At 42.2% G+C, this 20,081-nt stretch overlaps 4 pseudogenes across 3 annotated transcripts; 3 read left to right on the top strand and 1 right to left on the bottom strand.

Annotated features, from left to right (window-relative positions):
• The first annotated feature begins 4,139 nt into the window (after positions 1–4,139).
• LOC138851391 (cytochrome c oxidase subunit 1-like) lies at positions 4,140–18,326 on the top strand (annotated as a pseudogene). The gene is made up of 2 exons (XR_011391193.1): positions 4,140–4,238; positions 10,656–18,326. The product of XR_011391193.1 is annotated as a cytochrome c oxidase subunit 1-like (transcript).
• On the top strand, positions 11,663–18,326 carry LOC128702831 (cytochrome c oxidase subunit 2-like; annotated as a pseudogene). The gene has a single exon (XR_011391192.1). The product of XR_011391192.1 is annotated as a cytochrome c oxidase subunit 2-like (transcript).
• Positions 12,514–18,326, top strand: LOC138851390 (cytochrome c oxidase subunit 3-like; annotated as a pseudogene). Its single transcript, XR_011391191.1, has one exon. The product of XR_011391191.1 is annotated as a cytochrome c oxidase subunit 3-like (transcript).
• Positions 14,870–16,618, bottom strand: LOC138851389 (NADH-ubiquinone oxidoreductase chain 5-like; annotated as a pseudogene).
• Positions 18,327–20,081: the final 1,755 nt, after the last annotated feature.

Below are 20,081 nucleotides of genomic sequence, written 5' to 3'. Positions count from 1 at the left end.
CGAGGGAAGAGTGTGCTTGCGAACCTTTGTGTACCATGACGAGGGAAGAGTGTGATGGTGAACCTTTGTGTACCATGACGAGGGAAGAGTGTGCTTGTGAACCTTTGTGTACCATGACGATGGAAGAGTGTGATGGTGAACCTTTGTGTACCATGACGAGGGAAGAGTGTGATGATGAACCTTTGTGGACCATGACGAAAGAAGAGTGTGCTTGTGAACCTTTGTGTACCATGACGAGGGAAGAGTGTGATGGTGAACCTTTGTGTACCACGACGAGGGAAGAGTGTGTTTGTGAACCATTGTGTACCATGACGAGGGAAGTGTGTGCTTGTGAACCTTTGTGTACCATGACGAGGGAAGAGTGTGCTTGTGAACCTTTGTGTACCATGACGAGGGAAGAGTGTGATGGTGAACCTTTGTGTACCATGACGAGGGAAGAGTGTGCTTGTGAACCTTCGTGTACCATGACGAGGGAAGAGTGTGATGGTGAACCTTTGTGTACCATGACGAGGGAAGAGTGTGCTTGTGAACCTTTATGTACCATGACGAGGGTAGAGTGTGATGGTGAACCTTTGTATACCAAGACGAGGGAAGAGTGTGATGGTGAACCTTTGTGTACCATGACGAGGGAATTGTGTGCTGGTGAGCCTTTGTATACCATGACGAGGGAAGAGTGTGATGGTGAACCTTTGCGTACCATGACGATGGAAGAGTGTGCTTGTGAACCTTTGTGTACCATGACGAGGGAAGTGTATGCTTGTGAACCTCTGTGTACCATGACGAGGGAAGTGTGTGCTTGTGAACCTCTGTGTACCATGACGAGGGAAGAGTGTGCTTGAGAACCTCTGTGTACCATGACGAGGGAAGAGTGTGCTTGTGAACCTCTGTGTACCATGACGAGGGTAGAGTGTGCTTGTGAACCTTTGTGTACCATGACGATGGAAGAGTGTGATGGTGAACCTTTGTGTACCATGACGATGGAAGAGTGTGCTTGTGAACCTTCGTGTACCATGACGAGGGAAGAGTGTGATGGTAAACCTTTGTGTACTATGACGAGGGAAGTGTGTGTTTGTGAACCTTTGTGTACCTTGACGAGGGAAGTGTGTGCTTGTGAACCTTTGTGTACCATGACGAAGGAAGTGTGTGATTGTGAACCTTTGTGTACCATGACGAGGGAAGTGTGTGCTTGTGAACCTTTGTGTACCATGACTAGGGATGAGTGTGCTTGTGAACCCTTGTGTACCATGACGAGGGAAGAGTGTACTTGTGAACCTTTGTGTACCATGACGAGGGAAGAGTGTGCTTGTGAACCTCTGTGTACCATGACGAGGGAAGAGTGTGCTTGTGAACCTTTGTGTACCATGACGAGGGAAGAGTGTGCTTGTGAACCTTTGTGTACCATGACGAGGGAAGAGTGTGCTTGTGAACCTTTGTGTACCATGACGAGGGATGAGTGTGCTTGTGAACCTTCGTGTACCATGACGAGGGAAGAGTGTGATGGTGAACCTTTGTGTATCATGACGAGGGAAGAGTGTGCTTGTGAACCTTTGTGTACCATGACGAGGGAAGAGTGTGATTGTGAACCTTTGTGTACCATGACGAGGGAAGAGTGTGCTTGTGAACCTTTGTGTACCATGACGAGGGAACAGTGTGATGGTGAACCTTTGTGTACCATGACGAGAGAAGAGTGTGCTTGCGAACCTTTGTGTACCATGACGAGGGAAGAGTGTGATGGTGAACCTTTGTGTACCATGACGAGGGAAGAGTGTGCTTGTGAACCTTTGTGTACCATGACGATGGAAGAGTGTGATGGTGAACCTTTGTGTACCATGACGAGGGAAGAGTGTGCTTGTGAACCTTTGTGTACCATGACGAGGGAAGAGTGTGCTTGTGAACCTTTGTGTACCATGACGAGGGAAGAGTGTGCTTGTGAACCTTTGTGTACCATGACGAGGGAAGAGTGTGATGATGAACCTTTGTGTACCATGACGAGGGAAGAGTGTGCTTGTGAACCTTTGTGTACCATGACGAGGGAAGTGTGTGCTTGTGAACCTTTGTGTACCATGACGAGGGAAGAGTGTGCTTGTGAACTTTTGTGTACCATGACGAGGGAAGAGTGTGATTGTGACCCTTTGTGTACCGCGACGAGGGAAGAATGTGCTTGTGAACCTTCGTGTACCATGACGAGTGAAGAGAGTGATGGTGAACCTTTGTGTACCATGACGAGGGAAGAGTGTGCTTGTGAACCTTTGTGTACCATGACGAGGGAAGAGTGTGATGGTGAACCTTTGTGTACCATGACGAGGGAAGGATGTGCTTGTTAACCTTTGTGTACCATGTCGAGGGAAGAGTGTGCTTGTGAACCTTTGTGTACCATGACGAGGGAAGTGTGCTTGTGAACCTTTGTGTACCATGACGAGGGAAGAGTGTGCTTGTGAACCTTTGTGTACCATGACGAGGGAAGATTGTGATTGTGAACCTTTGTGTACCATGACGAGGGAAGAGTGTGCTTGTGAACCTTGGTGTACCATGACGAGGGAAGTGTGTGTTTGTGAACCTCTGCGTACCATGACGAGGGAAGTGTGTGCTTGTGAACCTTTGTGTACCATGACGAGGGAAGAGTGTGCTTGTGAACCTTTGTGTACCATGACGAGGGAAGTGTGTGCTTGTGAACCTCTGTGTACCATGACGAAGGAAGTGTGTGCTTGTGAACCTTTGTGTACCAGGACGATGGAAGAGTGTGTTTGTGAACCTTTGTGTACCATGACGAGGGAAGTGTGTGCTTGTGAACCTTTGTGTACCATGACGAGGGAAGAGTGTGCTTGAGAACCTCTGTGTACCATGACGAGGGAAGAGTGTGACTTTGAACCTCTGTGTACCATGACGCGGGAAGTGTGTGCTTGTGAACCTTTGTGTACCATGACGAGGGAAGTGTGTGATGGTGAATGTTTGTGTACCATGACGAGGGAAGAGTGTGATGGTGAACGTTTGTGTACCCTGACGATGGAAGAGTGTGCTTGTGAACCTTCGTGTACCATGACAAGGGAAGAGTGTGATGGTGAACCTTTGTGTACCATGACGAGGGAAGTGTGTGTGTTTGTGAACCTTTGTGTACCATGACGCGGGAAGTGTGTGCTTGTGAACCTTTGTGTACCATGACGAGGGAAGTGAGTGTTTGTGAACCTTTGTGTACCATGACGAGGTAAGTGTGTGCTTGTGAACCTTTGTGTACCATGACGAGGGAAGAGTGTGCTTGTGAACCTTTGTGTACCATGACGAGGGAAGAGTGTGCTTGTGAACCTTTGTGTACCATGACGAGGGAAGAGTGTGCTTGTGAACCTCTGTGTACCATGACGAAGGAAGTGTGTGCTTGTGAACCTTTGTGTACCATGACGAGGAAAGAGTGTGATGGTGAACCTTTGCGTACCATGACGATGAAGGATGCATGTCCACCACCTGCAAGCATTTCAGCATATATCATCCTACCAGTTGCAACATTCAGTGTCTCGTACCAACTGGGTTTTTCCAACACTACTTGCTTACACTCAGTACAGTTTGCACTAACAAGTGTCTCTAGGTGATGGTGATCAAATATAAAAGTGACTTTATTACTAAAACATTCTTGACAAATCATGCACTTCTTAATAGCCTCAAAATTACAACGTTCCATCAATACCATATGATTTTCCTCTATAACAGGATTTAATGTCTGCAATAAGGACACTCGCCTTGTAGCACTTGATATATCTTATACACTATCACTTTCAACAAATATTTCACCGTCTTCAGCTGTAGATGTGCTGGGGTTAGCTGAGCTGGTGACAGCTGAGACGGGGTCAGCTGAGATGGTGACAGCTGAGATGGTGACAGCTGAGATGGTGACAGCTGAGATGGTGACAGCTGAGATGGTGACAGCTGAGCTGGGGACAGTGGTGGCCACATCTGGGGTGGCCATGTCTAGGGTGGCCGCAGGAAATATGGTCATTTGTGGTGAGGTTGTCACATATGTAACCACAGGTGAGGTCAAGATAGATGTATATATGGGTGAAGGCGTGGTCACTGTGGCCACAGATGAGTCACCTAGTTAACGCTTCATTCCTCTAGGTCTGCCACGGCCACGTGGGGTGGCCACATCTGGGATGGCCACGGTGCTGCTGCCGGCATCTGGGGTGGTCACGGTGATGCTGCCAGCATCTGGGGTGGCCACGGTGATGCTGCCAGCATCTGGGGTGGCCACGGTGATGCTGCCAGCATCTGGGGTGGCCACGGTGATGCTGCCAGCATCTGGGGTGGCCGCGGTGATGCTGCCAGCATCTGGGGTGGTCACGGTGATGCTGCCAGCATCTGGGGTGGCCACGGTGATGCTGCCAGCATCTGGGGTGGCCACGGTGATGCTGCCAGCATCTGGGGTGGCCACGGTGATGCTGCCAGCATCTGGGGTGGCCACGGTGATGCTGCCAGCATCTAGGGTGGCCACGGTGATGCTGCCAGCATCTGGGGTGGCCACGGTGATGCTGCCAGCATCTAGGGTGGCCATCGAGGTGTTGACTACACAGGTCATCTTAGGCTTTCGCTTTACTTGTTCAACAAGTGACTAGGTTTCAGAAACATCAATTATTCGCCATTCGGCCTGAAATGCTCTGCATACAAAGGGGCTTTTGGCATGTATACCCAACTATTATACGTATTCCTCTGTACAATACATCAAATGTGTTGTGGTGATGGCAGCAAGGAGTCATCTGCTCTACCTGCCGCTGCCTTCATTTATTTAGCTTTTTTCATCATTTCTAATCGCTTCCGGCTGATCGTATGCGAATACTGTCTCTTCGGGCGAGGCATTGTATATCAAATTTGCACAATATGTGGCAAAATTGCGGGCCACTAGGGTCTGCTGTGGTCACTCAGAGCAGCACACCTCCACTTCCTGTCGACTGTTAGTCAGCACTGAGACTCTTGTGGGTGAAGCAGCTCTACCAACAGCCACTGACAGAGTTTTCCAATTTGTATTTTGACGCTGGTGAGGGGCTCTTGATCTAGGGAATTGGATCTGTGCTCCAGTTGGATCTGTGCTCCAGTTCCCTGAATTAAGCCTGAATGCCTTCCATCCCCCCATAGGCGCTGTATAATCCTACGGGTTTAGTGCTTCCCCCTTGATTATAATAATAATAATAATCCAATTTGTATTTTGTAGTATTTGGCACTAAAATATGAACAAAAAATGACGAAAAATGTCTAAAAATGACAACAAATGTACTACTGTTATGGTATACGTCGCAACAATTACGCTTTTACCTCATTTATTAAAATTACGGTAACTTTTTTAGAGAATTATCGTACAGATACGAGACATAAAACCAAAATATTACCAGATTCATCACCTCTTTCTCGCTAACATTAACTCATTTTTCAATTCTTTTCGTATTTTTCGAATAATTCAGCGCTTGACGCGTCACGCGTCGCTAACGTTCACACAACAACACTAATCTACGAACCTAAATACGTTCACAAATGCACTTATACAACTAAATAATTAATCACGCTAATAATTAACATAGGAAAAATATTAAATATAAATATATGTTCCAGATTTTCACTAGTGGCCAGTTCTTGGTGGACGAACTGTGATAGAGATCTCTCATGTCTCAGGTAGTCGACGTTCGAGTCTGTCCAGGAGGATGTTATTACAGAGCGCAGATTATCTGCGTGTCCTCCTCTGTAATAACGTCTACCTTCGTATACTGATATTAATACACTTGTGTAGTAATATCATATATGGACAGTGCTTCAAGGCTGGTTAAAACTGCTGACCTCAGGGAAGTGGTGAAAGGTGAATACCTGGATCCACGGACCTGGGGTGGGACTTGCTGACCTCAGCGAAGTGGTGAAGGGTGAATACCTGGATCCACGGACCTGGGGTGGGACTTGCTGACCTCAGGGAAGTGGTGAAGGGTGAATACCTGGATCCACGGACCTGGGGGTGGGACTTGCTGACCTCAGCGAAGTGGTGAAGGGTGAATACCTGGAACCACGGACCTGGGGTGGGACTTGCTGACCTCAGCGAAGTGGTGAAGGGTGAATACCTGGATCCACGGACCTGGGGTGGGACTTGCTGACCTCAGGGACGTGGTGAAGGGTGAATACCTGGATCCACGGACCTGGGGTGGGACTGCTGACCTCAGGGAAGTGGTGAAGGGTGAATACCTGGATCCACGGACCTGGGGTGGGACTTGCTGACCTCAGGGAAGTGGTGAAGAGTGAATACCTGGAACCACGGACCTGTGGTGGGACTTGCTGACCTCAGGGAAGTGGTGAAAGGTGAATACCTGGAACCACGGACCTGGGGTGGGACTTGCTGACCTCAGGGAATTGGTGAAGGGTGAATACCTGGATCCAGGGACCTGGGGTGGGACTTGCTGACCTCAGGGAAGTGGTGAAGGGTGAATACCTGGATCCACGGACCTGGGGTGGGACTTGCTGACCTCAGGGAAGTGGTGAAGGGTGAATACCCGGAACCACGGACCTGGGGTGGGACTTGCTGACCTCAGGGAAGTGGTGAAGGGTGAATACCTGGAACCACGGACCTGGGGTGGGACTTGCTGACCTCAGGGAAGTGGTGAAGGGTGAATACCTGGAACCACGGACCTGGGGTGGGACTTGCTGACCTCAGGGAAGTGGTAAAGGGTGAATACCTGGAACCACGGACCTGGGGTGGGACTGCTGACCATGGACCGGGGGGTAGGACTAGGTGAGGCATCACTAGACTTCAAGGGAAGACATCCGGGGGCCCACGGATGAATTCCCGGGGAAGACTTAGATGCAAAAGTTGGGATAGGAAGTGCAGGATAGGAAGTATAGGATAGGAAGCGTAGGATGGGAAGTGAGGAAGGGAGAATGTCTGAGGGGACACAGATAGACTCCTGGACACATGAACCTGGGGAAGACTTAGTGTAGGATGCGAAGTGTAGGATAGGATAGGAAGCGTAGGATGGGAAGTGAGGAAGGGAGAATGTCTGAGGGGACACAGATGGACTCCTGGACTCATGAACCTGGGGAAGACTTAGTGTAGGATGGGAAGTGTAGGATAGGGAGTTCAGGATAGGAAGCGTAGGATGGGAAGTGAGGAAGGGAGAATGTCTGAGGGGACACGGATAGACTCCTGGACACATGAACCTGGGGAAGACTTAGTGTAGGATGGGAAGTATAGGATAGGAATCGTAGGATGGGAAGTGAGGAAGGGAGAATGTCTGAGGGGACACAGATGGACTCCTGGACACACGAACCTGGGGAAGACTTAGTGTAGGATGGGAAGTGAAGGATGGGAAGTATAGGATAGGAAGCGTAGGATGGGAAGTGAGGAAGGGAGAATGTCTGAGGGGACACAGATAGACTCCTGGACACATGAACCTGGGGAAGACTTAGTGTAGGATGCGAAGTGTAGGATAGGATATGAAGCGTAGGATGGGAAGTGAGGAAGGGAGAATGTCTGAGGGGACACAGATGGACTCCTGGACTCATGAACCTGGGGAAGACTTAGTGTAGGATGGGAAGTGTAGGATAGAGAGTTCAGGATAGGAAGCGTAGGATGGGAAGTGAGGAACGGAGAATGTCTGAGGGGACACGGATAGACTCCTGGACACATGAACCTGGGGAAGACTTAGTGTAGGATGGGAAGTATAGGATAGGAAGCGTAGGATGGGAAGTGAGAAAGGGAGAATGTCTGAGGTGACACAGATGGACTCCTGGGCACACGAACCTGGGGAAGACTTAGTGTAGGATGGGAAGTGAAGGATAGGAAGTATAGGATAAGAAGCGTAGGATGGGAAGTGAGGAAGGGAGAATGTCTGAGGGGACACAGATAGACTCCTAGACACATGAACCTGGGGAAGACTTAGTGTAGGATGGGAAGTGTAGGATAGAGAGTTCAGGATAGGAAGCGTAGGATGGGAAGTGAGGAAGGGAGAATGTCTGAGGGGACACGGATAGACTCCTGGACACATGAACCTGGGGAAGACTTAGTGAAGGATGGGAAGTATAGGATAGGAAGCGTCGGATGGGAAGTGAGGAAGGGAGAATGTCTGAGGTGACACAGATGGACTCCTGGGCACACGAACCTGGGGAAGACTTAGTGTAGGATGGGAAGTGAAGGATAGGAAGTATAGGATAGGAAGCGTAGGATGGGAAGTGAGGAAGGGAGAATGTCTGAGGGGACACAGATAGACTCCTAGACACATGAACCTGGGGAAGACTTAGTGTAGGATGGGAAGTGAAGGATTGGAAGTATAGGATAGGAAGCGTAGGATGGGAAGTGAGGAAGGGAGAATGTCTGAGGGGACACGGATAGACTCCTGGACACATGAACCTGGGGAAGACTTAGTGTAGGATGGGAAGTGTAGGATAGGGAGTTCAGGATAGGAAGCGTAGAATGGGAAGTGAGTAAGGGAGAATGTCTGAGGGGACACAGATAGACTCCTGGACACATGAACCTGGGGAAGACTTAGTGTAGGATGGGAAGTGTAGGATAGGGAGTTCAGGATAGCAAGCGTAGGAAGGGAAGTGAGGAAGTGAGAATGTCTGAGAAGACACATATGGACTCCTGGATAGGAAGTGAGGAAGGGAGAATATGTGAGGGGACACATGAACCTGGGGAAACCATCAAAAACACAGTAAATGAACCTTAAAGACGAACTACTTGCCTCCAAGTAGCAAGATCTGGTAACTCGGAGATAACTCTGAGGCTGACAGTTGTAATAATATGCTCAGTGGATCAATCCCGGCAGGTTTCCTGAAACTTGTTGCTCCTGTTCACCTAGTAGCAAGTATTTATTGTTATCACTTGTTCACCTAGTAGTAAGTAGTTATCATCACTTGTTTACCAGGTAGTGAGTAGTTATTATCACTTGTTCACCTAGTGTTAAGTAGTTATTGTTATCACTTGTTCACAGTATAGTAACAGAGAAGGCCAGTATAGTAACAGAGAAGGCCAGTATAGTAACAGAGAAGACCAGTATAGTAACAGAGAAGACCAGTATAGTAACAGAGAAGACCAGTATAGTAACAGAGAAGACCAGTATAGTAACAGAGAAGGCCAGTATAGTAACAGAGATGGCCAGTATAGCAACAGACAAGACCAGTATAGTAACAGAGAAGATCAGTATAGTAACAGAGATCAGTATAGTAACAGAGAAGACCAGTATAGTAACAGAGAAGACCAGTATAGTAACAGAGAAGACCAGTATAGTAACAGAGAAGACCAGTATAGTAACAGAGAAGATCAGTATAATAACAGAGATCAGTATAGTAACAGAGAAGACCAGTATAGTAACAGAGAAGACCAGCATAGTAACAGAGAAGATCAGTATAATAACAGAGATCAGTATAGTAACAGAGAAGACCAGTATAGTAACAGAGAAGACCAGTATAGTAACAGAGAAGATCAGTATAGTAACAGAGATCAGTATAGTAACAGAGAAGACCAGTACAGTAACAGAGAAGACCAGTATAGTAACAGAGAAGACCAGTATAGTAACAGAGAAGACCAGTATAGTAACAGAGAAGACCAGTATAGTAACAGAGAAGACCAGTATAGTAACAGAGAAGACCAGTATAGTAACAGAGAAGACCAGTATAGTAACAGAGAAGACCAGTATAGTAACAGAGAAGACCAGTATAGTAACAGAGAAGACCAGTATAGTAACAGAGAAGACCAGTATAGTAACAGAGAAGACCAGTATAGTAACAGAGAAGACCAGTATAGTAACAGAGAAGACCAGTACAGAACAGCAACACTTGTTCACCTAGTGTTAAGTAGTTATTGTTATCACTTGTTAACTTAGTAGTGAGTAGTTATTATCACGTGTTCACCTAGTAGTGAGTAGTTATTGTTAACACTTGTTCACCTAGTAGTAAGTAATTATCACTTGTTCACCTACTAGTAAGTAGTTATTGTTATCACTTGTTCATCTAGTAGTTAATAGTTATTGTTATCACTTGATCAGCTGGATGGATCCCGTCAACAATGTCTGTCAGCTGGTCTGTAATAATTGTATCATGTACTTGTAGTAATGTCAGATTATTATTATTATTATTACTGTTTTTTTTATTTTTTATTAACACATCGTCCGTTTCCCACCAAGGCAGGGTGACCCACCAAGGCAGGGTGACCCACCAAGGCAGGGTGACCCACCAAGGCAGGGTGACCCACCAAGGCAGGGTGACCCACCAAGGCAGGGTGACCCACCAAGGCAGGGTGACCCACCAAGGCAGGGTGACCCACCAAGGCAGGGTGACCCACCAAGGTAGGGTGACCCACCAAGGCAGAGTGACCCACCAAGGCAGGGTGACCCACCAAGGCAGGGTGACCCACCAAGGCAGGGTGACCCACCAAGGCAGGGTGACCCACCAAGGCAGGGTGACCCACCAAGGCAGGGTGACCCACCAAGGCAGGGTGACCCACCAAGGCAGGGTGACCCACCAAGGCAGGGTGACCCACCAAGGCAGGGTGGCCCACCAAGGCAGGGTGACCCACCAAGGCAGGGTGACCCACCAAGGCAGGGTGACCCACCAAGGCAGGGTGACCCACCAAGGCAGGGTGACCCACCAAGGCAGGGTGACCCACCAAGGCAGGGTGGCCCACCAAGGCAGGGTGACCCACCAAGGCAATTACTATACTTCTTACAGATCGGAATTTAAACACTACTTTCTTTGATCCTGCTGGCGGAGGAGATCCTATTCTCTACCAACACTTATTCTGATTTTTTGGGCACCCCGAAGTCTACATCTTGATTCTACCAGCTTTCGGCATAGTCTCACACATCGTCACACAAGAATCAGGCAAAAAAGAAGCATTCGGCACACTAGGAATAATCTATGCCATAACAGCAATTGGAATTCTAGGATTCCTCGTGTGAGCTCACCATATATTCACTGTAGGCATAGATGTAGACACCCGAGCATACTTTACATCAGCAACCATAATTATTGCTATTCCCACAGGAATTAAGATCTTCAGATGACTAAGAACTCTTCAAGGCTCTCAATTCTCATACACTCCTTCACTCCTGTGAACCTTAGGTTTTATTTTCTTATTTACAGTAGGTGGCTTAACAGGAGTTATCTTAGCAAACTCTTCAATCGACATTATTCTTCATGACACCTATTACGTTGTAGCTCACTTCCACTACGTTCTATCCATAGGAGCTGTATTTGGAATTTTCGGGGGTATTGTTCACTGATTCCCCCTATTCACTGGATTTTCTCTGAATTCTTCATGATTAAAACCTCACTTCTTTACTATATTTTTAGGAGTAAACTTAACCTTCTTTCCTCAACACTTCCTAGGATTAAATGGTATACCACGACGATATTCAGACTACCCAGATGCCTACACAGCATGAAATATTGTCTCATCCATCGGATCTCTCATTTCATTAGTAGCTGTTTTCTGGTTCATAATTATTGTTTGAGAAGCTTTAATATCAAAACGTAACATTACTTCGCCAGCCTTCCTACCTTCCTCCATTGAATGGCAGCACCCTTTCCCGCCCGCTGATCACAGGTATGCAGAAATTCCTCTAATTTCTAACTATCTAAAATGACAGACAGATGTATAGGATTTAAGCTCCTACCAGGAAGAAACTACCTTCTTTTAGAAATGCCAACATGAGGATGTCTAGGACTCCAAGACAGTGCTTCTCCGCTTATAGAACAATTAACGTATTTCCACGATCACACAATATTTATTCTCATCCTCATCACTACATTAGTAGGTTATATCTTAATTAATTCAGCACTAAACTCACTTATTAACCGATTTTTACTTGAAAACCAAGAAATTGAAATTATCTGAACTATTTTACCTGCTATCATCTTAATCTTCATCGCTATACCCTCACTACGGTTACTCTACTTATTGGACGAAACCAATAACTCGAGGGTCACAATTAAAACCATCGGACATCAATGATACTGATCTTACGAATATTCAGACTTTCTAGATGTCGAATTTGATTCCTTCATGGCACCCTATAGTATAGACTCAAATTTACGACTTTTAGATGTTGACAACCGAATCCCTATCCCCTTAAATACTCAAATTCGTCTTATCATTTCAGCAGCAGACGTAATCCATTCCTGAACTATTCCTTCCTTAGGAGTAAAAGCCGACGCCATCCCAGGGCGACTTAATCAAGTTAGGTTTCTCCTAAACCGACCCGGCCTATTCTACGGTCAGTGTTCCGAAATTTGTGGGGCTAACCATAGATTTATACCAATTCTAATTGAAAGAATTTCGGTAGACTCTTTCTTGAATTGAGTTTCTAGAAATTCATAATTAAATTTCTCTCCAGATAACTTATAAAGTTTAGGTCTTTTAAACCTAAAAAAGTAGTTCTCCTACTTCTAGAGACTAAAATTAGTTAAAAAATAACATTAGTTTGTCAAATTAAAATTACCACTCTTATGGTACTTTAGAGTGCCTCAAATAGGACCTTTACTTTGACTAAATCTCTTTCTTATATTCACCCTTGGGTATATTTTATTCTTTATCATTAATTTCTTCTGTAAACTTCCAATTAAAACAGAAACTTTCACCCACACATCAACAATTCTAGAAAAACCCTGAAAATGATAGCAAGACTGTTTTCCATTTTTGAACCATCCTCATGTATCCTTTCACTTAATCTAAACTGAGTATCAACATTCTTAGGGTTCCTATTCGTTCCGATTCTCTTCTGAACCTCCCCATCCCGGTGACTTTATCTGTGATTTAAAATTGTATCAACCCTTCACAATGAATTTAAGACAATCTTAGGACCTTCTAACCCAGGCCTATCATTTTTATTTGTTTCATTATTTAGCTTCATTCTTTTTAATAACTCTTTAGGCCTCCTTCCTTATATCTTTACCAGATCCAGACATCTGGCAATAACTCTAACCTTAGCTCTACCTTTATGGCTAACCTTTATTTTGTTTGGATGATTAAACCACACCCAGCACATGTTTGCCCACTTAGTGCCTCAAGGGACCCCAAATACGCTTATACCTTTTATAGTCCTCATCGAAACTATTAGGAATATTATTCGACCAGGCACATTGGCCATCCGACTTGCAGCAAACATAATTGCAGGTCACCTCCTCCTTACTTTACTTGGAAGGATAGGGCCCTCTTTATCCCCTAAGCTATTAATTTTTCTCATTTTAGCCCAAATTCTTCTCCTTATACTAGAATCTGCTGTTGCAATCATCCAATCCTATGTATTTGCAGTTCTCAGAACTCTTTATGCCAGTGAAGTAAATTAATGTCATCACATAGACACCATGCCTTTCATTTAGTTGACATAAGACCTTGACCCTTGACCGGATCAATTAGAGCTATGCTTTTAACATCAGGGCTCATCAAATGATTTCATCAATTTAATCCAGACCTCCTCTTTTTTAGATTTATTCCTATTTTTTTAACTATAATTCAATGGTGACGAGATGTAACTCGAGAGGGAACATATCAAGGACTTCATACCCAAGCCGTCACAAAAGGCCTCCGGTGGGGAATAATTTTATTTATCGTCTCTGAAGTACTATTTTTCTTCTCATTTTTTTGGGCATTCTTTCATAGAAGTCTTGCACCTACAATTGAAATCGGAATATTTTGACCACCTAGAGGTATTCAACCTTTCAATCCTTTCCAAGTTCCCCTTCTTAATACAACTATTCTACTTTCATCGGGAGCAACAGTAACTTGAACACATCACGCAATCCTTAACTCACACCATTACGAAGCTATACAAAGTCTAGGATTAACCATCCTCCTCGGAGTTTACTTCACCTCCCTTCAAGCATATGAATATTTAGAAGCATCTTTCTCCATCGCAGACTCAGTCTACGGGACTACCTTCTTTGTAGCAACTGGATTCCACGGTCTTCATGTGATCATTGGGACTTCATTCCTAACAGTCTGTTTTTATCGCCTATTCAAATGTCACTTCTCTAACAACCACCACTTTGGATTTGAAGCCGCAGCTTGGTATTGGCATTTCGTTGATGTAGTTTGATTATTCCTTTATGTTTTTATTTACTGATGAGGGAGATAATTTTTTAGTATTAACGGTACGTCTAGCTTCCAACTAGAAAGTCTAATTGTTTAGAAAAATTAATTCTAACTACCAACCTGATCGCTCTTCTCACTCTCAGAATTACAACTTTAATTATAGCCTTATCCTCAATTCTATCGAAAAAAACCGTTATAGACCGAGAAAAAATATCCCCATTTGAGTGTGGATTCGATCCTAAGACTTCAGCTCGGCTACCTTTTAGGCTTCGATTTTTCCTTATTGCTGTGATTTTCCTAATTTTTGATGTAGAAATTACATTAATTCTCCCTCTGGCCCATATCTCTCCCCTTACAAATATTTTCTCTTGAAGATTTACAGGATTGTTTTTCCTCCTAATCCTTCTCATAGGCCTCTACTATGAATGGTATAAAGGTGCCTTAGAATGATCTAACTGGAAATGTAGTCAATAATGACATATGAGTTGCATTCATAAAGTGTTTATAAACCTTTTTCAAATTAGAAAGCGAAAGATTGCGTTTAGTTTCGACCTGAATTTTGGTTCCAAACCTCTAGTTTATTTTGACAGAAGCCAAAACCAGAGGCATATTACTGTTAATGATAAAATTGAATTTTTTCCTGTCAAGGAGAACTAAGTCAGTGAAAAAGCTTCTAACTTATTTCCCGAGCGGTTGAATTCCGTTCACTTCTCTTTTTTATAGTGTAAAAAACACATTACATTTTCAATGTAAAACTGAAGATTTCCCTTCTAAAAATATCACCTACAGACTAATAACCACCTTTGCAGCTTCAATGCAAAATTCTAATTTAAAATATATAGGTTATTATTAAATAAAAATAAAAAACACGACAATAATTCAAATAAAAAATCCTTTTATATAAACTATAATCATATTATCTTGTCTTAACTGTAAGTAAATAGAACCTTTTATCACCTCGCCAAATCCTCCCTCACCCCCAAAATATTCTGACCAACCTTTATCTCCAATCTTAAAAAAAGACTCCGCACTCCTTAGTCTTCAACGGGGTGCCCTAAAAGTCGACAAAATCGGCATAAACCACATAGACCTTACAAACATAGTATAAGAATAAAACTTGACAGTCTTTAAACTAGTCCTTGATCCAACCATGTTAACAATATACCCTAAAAGGGCCCCTAACCTCCTCACTAATAAAGCTAAAATTTTTAAAGAAACCCTCAAACAAATCATATAGAACTCTGGGAACACTACTCAAGCTAATACACACCCCCTTGTTACCGCCCCAACCCTTAATGTCATTATTCCCTTTAACATTTTTCTATGGTTTTCCCTGACAATTATTACAGACCTTATATTAGAAAACCTTCTTATTCTATAGTAAATTAATCGAAATGTATAACATACTGTTAAACCAGTACTCAAAACATATAAAAAAAATCTAAAAATATTAACTTCCCTTATAAATGCAACTTCTAAAATTAAATCTTTAGAATAAAATCCAGCCAAGAAAGGTATCCCACATAGAGCCAGGTTAGCTAAATTCATGCAAACCCTAGTTAAAGGTATACATGTCACTAACCTACCCATATTACGAATATCTTGACACTCTTTAACTCTATGAATTACCATCCCCGCACACATAAACAGTAAAGCCTTAAATAAAGCATGAGTTAATAAATGAAAAAAAGCTAAATCAGCAAACCCTAAAGATAAAATACTCACTATCACGCCCAATTGCCTCAAAGTTGACAAAGCAATAATTTTTTTCAAATCAAACTCAAAATTAGCCCCCAAGCCCGCTATAAATATGGTTAAGCAGGAAACAATCAACAAAACCCTTTGTACACATGAACCTCTTAAAGCCCCACTAAAGCGAATCAAAATATAAACGCCAGCTGTAACTAGTGTTGAAGAATGAACTAAAGCTGAAACTGGAGTAGGAGCAGCTATAGCTGCTGGAAGTCAAGCCGAGAACGGAATTTGAGCTCTCTTAGTTATAGCAGCAACACACACTAAAATTTTCAATAATAAAAAATTCCCACTCAAATACCTTTCATAAAAAATAAAATTTCAACCCCCTAGCATAAAAAATAAAGAAATACTCAATAAAATCCCAACGTCTCCAATCCGATTTGACAAAACTGTCAATATACCTGCATTCGCTGATTTCTCGTTTTGGTAATAAATTACCAATACATAAGAAATTAACCCTAATCCATCCCAACCTAAAAGGATTCTAATTAAATTCGGGCTAATAATCAAAGCCCCTATAGATAAAACAAAACCAAAAACTAAATATATAAATCGCCTGTACCTCTTATCCCCGCTCATATAATCCCCCCTATAGTATATTACCATAGAGGAGATAAATAAAACCACCCCTAAAAATAAGAACCTTACTCAATCATAAATCAAAGTTACTACAACAGAAGAAGAATTTAAAGAAAAAAGCTCTCACTCAATTACATAAGAAGACCTCAAGCTTATTCTCACCAAACTAAATAAAATAAAACCCAATGCCCTAAATAACAAAAACACTAAACTCACTAAATGACTATAGGCACCCCACATCATGATTTAAAATAACTTTCTTATATCTTCGATACCACAACCCGATGTTTTACTCTAAACTATTTAAATTGAAAGGTTCTAGTAGTTTAAACAAAAAATCTTGGTCTTGTAAACCAAAGATAAAGCCCATTTTTAGAACTTTATACAAAATCAGTTATAATATTTTATATTTCACTCTTCCTCTTACCCTGAGAGTTGCTGTCCTATTCACGACTCTAACCCACCCTCTTTCCATAGGACTAGTCCTACTCACTCAAACTATTCTTATCTGTGCTCTTTCAGGCCTATTCGGGCCTTCCTACTGATTCTCATATATTCTATTTCTAATTTTTCTAGGAGGAATATTAATTTTGTTCATTTATGTCTCTTCTCTTGCTTCCAACGAAGCCTTTAAAATTCATTTTAAATCCAGTCTACTAATCACCCTGTCCTTACCCATATCCTTTACCTTAATCTTTCTAGATCTCTTACTTCTCCCATCAAAATTTTCCAAATCTAGGCTATTCTTAATTCTAAGGAATAAAACAAATTTAGCCACCTTATCAACCAGTTCCATCTACTCCATCACTTCTTTCCCTCTTACTACTCTAGTAATTTTATACCTCTTACTTACCTTAATTGTTATTGTCAGTATTATTAATATCTCATCAAGACCTCTGCGACCCTCAAAATTCTAACAGAAAATAGTTTACTTAAAATATTAATTTTGGAGATTAAAGAAAAGTCCCTGCTTTTTTCTGATTTTTATTAAAACTATTTCAATTACTTAATCCTTTCGTACTAAAATAACCTCTAACTCCTTAGAAGATAGAAACCAACCTGGCTTTCGCCGGTCTGAACTCAAATCATGTAAAAATTTAAAGGTCGAACAGACCTTCTCCTGTAACCGCTACACCACAGAGAAATTTTTAATTCAACATCGAGGTCGCAAACTCTCTTGTCGATAAGAACTCTTAAAAAAAATTACGCTGTTATCCCTAAAGTAATTTATTCTCTAATCCTAAAAAGGGATCATATGAACAAATATCTCTGATTTAAACAAAAAACAGTTATATAATTTATATCCTAGTCGCCCCAACTAAACACCCTGCTGATAATAAACTTTAACACCTTAAATCACTCTTAACCAACTTCATGTATAAACTTTATAGGGTCTTATCGTCCCTCTAACTTATTTAAGCCTTTTCACTTAAAAGTTAAATTCAATCTCCGAGATAGAGACAGCTTCCTTCTCGTCCAACCATTCATTCCAGCCTCCAATTAAAAGACTAATGATTATGCTACCTTCGCACGGTCAAAATACCGCGGCCTTTTAGTCCCCAATGGGCAGGTCAGACTTTATATAACTCTCATACAGACATGTTTTTGATAAACAGGCGGAAGAGCCCTATTTGCCGAATTCCTTACACTCATCACCCCTTCAATAAATCTCATTAATTCTCCAAAATTTATTTAAAACAAACAAATTATATACTAATATACTCACTTTAAATCTTTAAACTAAATTCATAAAAAGTCTTTCCTACCTACTTAAAAAATAATAAATACTTCTCTCCTTGTATTTCAGATATAACTCCCTGTAAACATAGCTACCCCTAAGCCTAGTTAAACATACCTTTCTATTTATTTTTATAACTAAAATAATTAAACAAAGAGCTAGCCCCCTCTGTTCCTAAGCCTTGCCTTACCTTAATGCAAAGAAAAAATTGAATTTTTTTCAAAAAAAAAAACCAGATATCTTAAGACTCGATTAACATTTCACTACTAAAATAAGGTTTTGAATTTTTTTACCACAAAAACTCGACCTTTAATTTAGCTCTTCTTATTTCGGGAAGATATTATAAATATTTAATGTAAAATATCCCTAATACACAAGGTACTTAATTTAACTAATACTTCCCACTTATTTCACCAATATATTTCAACTTTCCTGTACAGTACTATTATCTATCGCCAAACTATTATTTCCTTAATTACCTACTTAAACCTAAAAATATTTTTCCTAATCATAATAATTAGCAAGTCTTCATAACAACCAAAATAAGTCACCCCTGCGACAACCTTTTCAACGTAAGTGAAATGCTAATCTTTAGCTTTACTTTGAATCTACAACTTTAATCTCTCAAACAAATAAACTTCGATCATCATAAAAACTGCGTATTTAATTTTACAAATTCTCCCATCCTCCTTAATGTCTATATATATATACATTTCTTTAAATGTAAATCCTTCTCGAATCATTCATAATCTTGTAAATCATATAATCCATTAATATATATATGATATTCATAGTGTATCTGCACACAGGTTATTATCTATATCACTTAAGTATTTATATACTTGAAGTTAGTATAATTCATAATATATATATATATATCAAGTGTATCTTCACAGGTTATTATCTATCTCATTAATTAGCTGAAGTTAGTATAATTTATAATATATATATATATCAAGCCACTGCTATAATCTATTAATCTATATATAGTATTCGTAGTGTATCTGCGCACAGGTTATTATCCATCCCGTTTAAGTACTTATACACTTGAAGCTAGCACATAACAATAAACTTGTATATACCGAGCTGTTTCATTAATTAGCTTACTGCTATAATCAACTGACACTCATATCTCTTTCTCAGTGTATCTCTTCGGAAATTAATATAAAGAAGTAATAGCTTCGTCTTATCTTCTCCAATGATCATCTGTTAGGAATATCTTCGTGGAAATGGGGGAATCTAGAAGGAGACGATTAATACAGGTATAAGTAGAATCCCCTTTCTCACGAAGGGTTCTACTTATAGCTGTATTAATCGGCAGGGTGACCCACCAAGGCAGGGTGACCCACCAAGGCAGGGTGACCCACCAAGGCAGGGTGACCCACCAAGGCAGGGTGACCCACCAAGGCAGGGTGACCCACCAAGGCAGGGTGACCCACCAAGGCAGGGTGACCCACCAAGGCAGGGTGGCCCGAGAGAGAAAAACTTTCATCAATCACTCCATCACTGTCTTGCCAGAGGCGCACTCACACCACAGTTATGAAATTGCAACATTAACACCCCTCCTTCAGAGTGTTGGCTCTGTACTTTACATCTCCAGGACTCAAGTCCGGTCTGCCGGTTTTCCTGAATTCCTTCATAAATATTACCTTGCTCACACACAAACAACACGTCAAGTTCTAAAAATAATTGGTCTCCATTCGCTCTTATCTAACATACATGTATGCTTGCTAGAAGTCCAAGCATCTCCCTCACAAAACCTTTATCCCCTGCCTCCAACTCCTCCTAGGCCGACCCCGACCCCGCCATCCCTCCACTATAGATTTATACTCTCTCGAAGCCATTCTATTTCGTTCCATCCTCTCTACATGTATAATTGTTATGGTAATCCCGCACCTCCTCCTAATTTCCATACTATGGATTCTCTACATTGACCTCAGACATGACGTCTCCACTGTCTCCAGTCTT

The sequence above is a fragment of the Cherax quadricarinatus genome, unplaced genomic scaffold, assembly GCF_038502225.1.
Source record: "Cherax quadricarinatus isolate ZL_2023a unplaced genomic scaffold, ASM3850222v1 Contig479, whole genome shotgun sequence".
Taxonomy (NCBI): Eukaryota; Metazoa; Arthropoda; class Malacostraca; order Decapoda; family Parastacidae; genus Cherax; species Cherax quadricarinatus.
The sequence above is the reverse complement of the archived record's forward strand: the minus strand, read 5'-3'. Positions and strand labels throughout refer to the sequence as shown.